The sequence below is a fragment of the Mustela lutreola genome, chromosome 2, assembly GCF_030435805.1.
Source record: "Mustela lutreola isolate mMusLut2 chromosome 2, mMusLut2.pri, whole genome shotgun sequence".
Lineage (NCBI taxonomy): Eukaryota > Metazoa > Chordata > Mammalia > Carnivora > Mustelidae > Mustela > Mustela lutreola.
Window position 1 is genome coordinate 41667782 of NC_081291.1, and position 4782 is coordinate 41672563.

The following is a 4782-nucleotide window of genomic DNA, read 5'->3' on the forward strand; positions in this document are numbered from 1 at the left end:
TGAGGAATCTCCACACTGCTTTCCAAAGAGGCTGCACCAACTTGCTTTCCCACCAACAGTGTAAGAGGGTTCCCCTTTCTCCACATCCCCTCCAACACATGTTGTTTCCTGTCTTGTTAATTTTGGCCATTCTAACTGGTGTAAGGTGATATCTCAATGTGGTTTTAATTTGAATCTCCCTGAGGGCTAGTGATGATGAACATTTTTTCATGTGTCTGATAGCCATTTGTATGTCTTCATTGGAAAAGTGTCTGTTCATATCTTCTGCCCATTTTTTGATATGATTGTCTGTTTTCTGCGTGTTGAGTTTGAGGAGTTCATTATAGATCCTGGATATCAACCTTTTGTCTGTACTATCATTTGCAAATATCTTCTTCCATTCCATGGGTTGCCTCTTTGTTTTCTTGACTGTTTCCTTTGCTGTGCAGAAGCTTTTGATTTTGATGAAGTCCCAAAAGTTTATTTTTGTTTTTGTTTCCTTTGCCTTTGGAGACATATCTTGAAAGAAGTTGCTGTAGCTGACATCGAAGAGATTACTGCCTATGTTCTCCTCTAGGATTCGGATGGATTCCTGTCTCACATTGAGATCTTTTATCCATTTTGAGTTTATCTTTGTGTACAGTATAAGAGAATGGTCGAGTTTCATTCTTCTACATATAGCTGCCCAGTTTTCCCAGCACCATTTATTGAAGAGACTGTCATTTTTCCCCTGTATATTTTTTCCTGTTTTGTCGAAGATTATTTGACCATAGAGTTGAGGGTCCATATCTGGGCTCTCTACTCTGTTCCACTGGTCTATGTGTCTGTTTTTATGCCAGTAACATGCTGTCTTGGTGATCACAGCTTTGTAGTAAAACTTGAAATCAGGTAACGTGATGTCTCCAGTTTTATTTTTGCTTTTCAAATTTCCTTAGCGATTCGGGGTCTCTTTTGATTCCATACAAATTTTTGGATTATTTGCTCCAGCTCCTTGAAGAATACCGGTAGAATTTTGATTGGAATGGCATTAAAAGTATAGATTGCTCTAGGCAGTATAGACATTTTAACAATGTTTATTCTTCCAATCCAAGAGCATGGAATGGTCTTCCATCTTTTGTGTCTTCTTCAATTTCTTTCATGAGTGTTCTGTAGTTCCTCAAGTACAGATCCTTTACCTCTTTGGTTAGGTTTATTCCCAGGTATCTTATGGTTCTTGGTGCTATAGTAAATAGAATCGATTCTCTAATTTCCCTTTCTGCATTTTCATTGTTAGTGTATAAGAAAGCCACTGATTTCTGCACATTGACTTTGTATCCTGCCACGTTGCTAAATTGCTGTATGAGTTCTAGTAGTTTGGGGGTGGAGTCTTTTGGGTTTTCCATATAAAGAATCATGTCATGTGCGAATAGAGAGAGTTTGACTTCTTCATTGCCAATTTGGATACCTTTTATTTCTCTTTGTTGTCTGATTGCTGTTGCTAGGACTTCTAATACTATGTTGAACAAGAGTTGTGAAAGTGGGCATCCTTGTCTTGTTCCTGATCTCAACAGGAAGGCTGCAAGCTTTTTCCCATTGAGGATGATATTTGCTGTGGGTCTTTCATAGATAGATTTGATGAGGTTCAGGAATGTTTCCTCTATCCCTAAACTTTGAAGCATTTTAATCAGGAACGGATGTTGGATTTTGTCAAATGCTTTTTTGTATCAATTGAGAGGACCATGTGGTTCTTCTCTCTTCTCATATTAATTTGTTGTATCACATTGATTGATTTGCGAATGTTGAACCATCCTTGTAGCCCAGGGATGAATTCAACCTGGTCATGGTGGATAGAGTGAAATAAGTCAAGCAGAGAGAGTCAATTATCATATGGTTTCACTTATTTGTGGAGCATAACAAATAGCATGGAGGACAAGGGGTGTTAGAGAGGAGAAGAAAGTTGGGGTAAATTGGAAGGGGAGATGAATCATGAGAGACTATGGACTCTGAAAAATAATCTGAGGGGTTTGAAGTGGCGGGGGTGGGGGTGGGAGGTTGGGGTACCAGGTGGTGGGTATTATAGAGGGCACAGATTGCATGGAGCACTGGGTGTGGTGAAAAAATAATGAATAATGTTATGCTGAAAATAAATAAATTAATAAAAAAAAGTTTTAAAAATTTTATTTATTTATTGGACAGACAGAGATCACAAGTAAGCAAAGAGGCAGGCAGAGAGAGAGAGGAGGAGGAGGAGGAAGCAGACTCCCCACTGAGCAGAGAACTTGATGTGGGGCTTGATTCCAGGACCCTAAGATCATGACCTGAGCCAAAGGCAGAGGCCTTAACCCACTGAGCCACCCAGGCACCCCAATTATAGCAGGAATTCTATACCTCTCACCATAGTAGGACTACAGTTCAAATCCTCAGACCCCTCCTCTGATAAAAAATTGCTATTCTTATTAGAAGAAGTCCCAACAAGTTTTACATAATTGTCATGAGTCTTAAGATCGTAAGATTTTGAGGCTGATATCTTTGGTTTGAATTTTGTCTCTATTTCATACAAATTTTGTGACTTTAGCAATTAATATAATCTTTCTAGAACCCAGTTTCCTTACCTGTGGAATGGATTTAATAATCAGACTCTTACATCATAGAATGAAGAGGATTAAATGGATTAAAACATGCATGAAGGTATATAATAAGCACATCAAGATAGTTATTGGCTATTATGGTTAAAATGAAATATTGTACTTTTGCAAATAGCTGCTATGTGATGAACTTTGTGGTTCAGTTCTGCATATGTCTGCATTATTGCTTGATGTAGCCCAGGGTTTCTCAATCTAGGCACTATTAACATTTTAGGCGGATAAGTTTTGATTGTTGGGGGCTCTACTCTGTATTATAGACTGGTTAGTAGTTTCCCAGCACACTATATGCCAATAACACACATCCTTTCCCACCATGTGACAATCAAAATTTTTCTAGACACAGCCAAACACCGTTGAGGGAATATCACTTCTTATTAAGAACTACTATTCTAGTCTTAAGTTCTTCAAGGCCTGGGAGTTGGTCTTATGTCACTTTGTTGACTCTCAATTATCAGACCTCATGCTCTTGTATAAACATTGAACATTGTATTTTATAATTTGTTATATTATACAATAGTTGATGGGAAGCCTATTCAGAATTAAAATATTAAAGTATATAATAAAGGGGGTTATTCCTCCACCATTACTCCCATCAGGACCAATATCTAGTAGCTAGCCTGGTGCTTGGCTTATGAGAGGTATTTTATAAATGATTCTTAAATGAATGAGAAATTGGAGGAATTGTTTCTTTATTAAAAGGGGTAAAATGCCCCCTTATGCACTGAATTTTGATCTTGTAAAGGCACTGTACTAAATGCCTTATATGTGTTATAGCAATTAACTCTGAATTACCATGTAGTGGCAGAATCCCATTTTATAAGTAAGAATACCTATTTTTGTTTAAAGTCATAAAACTAGTAAGAGACAGAAGCAGGGTTTTGGTGCATATCTTCCTAAATCCTCATCTATACTTTGCATTCTTCTGATACCATGGAGTTAAAATTAATAGCCCTAGAATGAATAGAATTATCTATAATAGTATCAACCTTTTTCAATTTGTTTCCTAAAATTACACAACCAGTAGAAAGTTTTAGATCCAAATAAATGCAATAAAAACTAATGAAAGCATCTGATGGCTTTGAAAGACAATTTTAAATTGTAGGATTGAGGAAAAGCAAGCAGGTTACTTCCCCAAAGCAATTATTCATCAGTCATGAGCTTAGATCAACTTATCTTATTTGACATACATCTCATCACCTCTACTCAGGCTTGTAGCTCTCATTTCAGGATGGTATGTTCACAGTGGAAAATAAATCTCAAAAAGATTTATTATGTCATTAATCAATACTCAGTGCCACAGAGCAAATAAACCACAAACACGCTGAATCCGCTAGTTCAGATGTCTTTAGTCCTGTCAAGCCAGAGTAACTGAGATCTGAGCCTGCTCATCATAGGGCTGAGTGTGTATACAAATGCACTTATATGGTATCCTGTCTAGAAAAGTTAAAGACTATTTAATAATGACTTACCACTCTCCTCAAACATCTTGGATCATACCATAACTATGAATTATAGTGAGAGCTGCTATTTTGTATAGGGCAAAAAAAATAAAAAAATCGGAGGAGTCAAGATGGCGGAGAAGTAGCAAGCTGAGACTGCTTCAGCTAGCCAGAGATCGGCTAGATAGCTTATCTAAAGATTGCAAACACCTGAAAATCCATCGGCAGATCGAAGAGAAGAAGAACAGCAATTCTGGAAACAGAAAATCAACCACTTTCTGAAAGGTAGGACCGGCGGAGAAGTGAATCCAAAGCGACGGGAAGATAGACCCCGGGGGGAGGGGCCGGCTCCCGGCAAGTGGCGGAGCAACCGCGCACAAAATCAGGACTTTTAAAAGTCTGTTCCGCTGAGGGACATCGCTCCAGAGGCTAAACCGGGGCGAAGCCCACGCGGGGTCAGCGTGGCCTCAGGTCCCGCAGGGTCACAGAAGGATCGGGGGTGTCTGAGTGTCGCAGAGCTTGCGGGTATTGGAACGGGAAAGCCGGCTGCAGAGACAGAGCCGACAGTAAGCTCGCAGCTCGGTGTTACCTTGAACCGGTCGCAGGCTCGGTGAGCTCGGAGCGCGGCCGGAGGTCAGGCAGACGGGAGTAACTGGGCGCTGTTCTCTGAGGGCGCACTGAGGAGTGGGGCCCTGGGCTCTCGGCTCCTCCGGCCCGAGACCAGGAGGCCGCCATTTGTA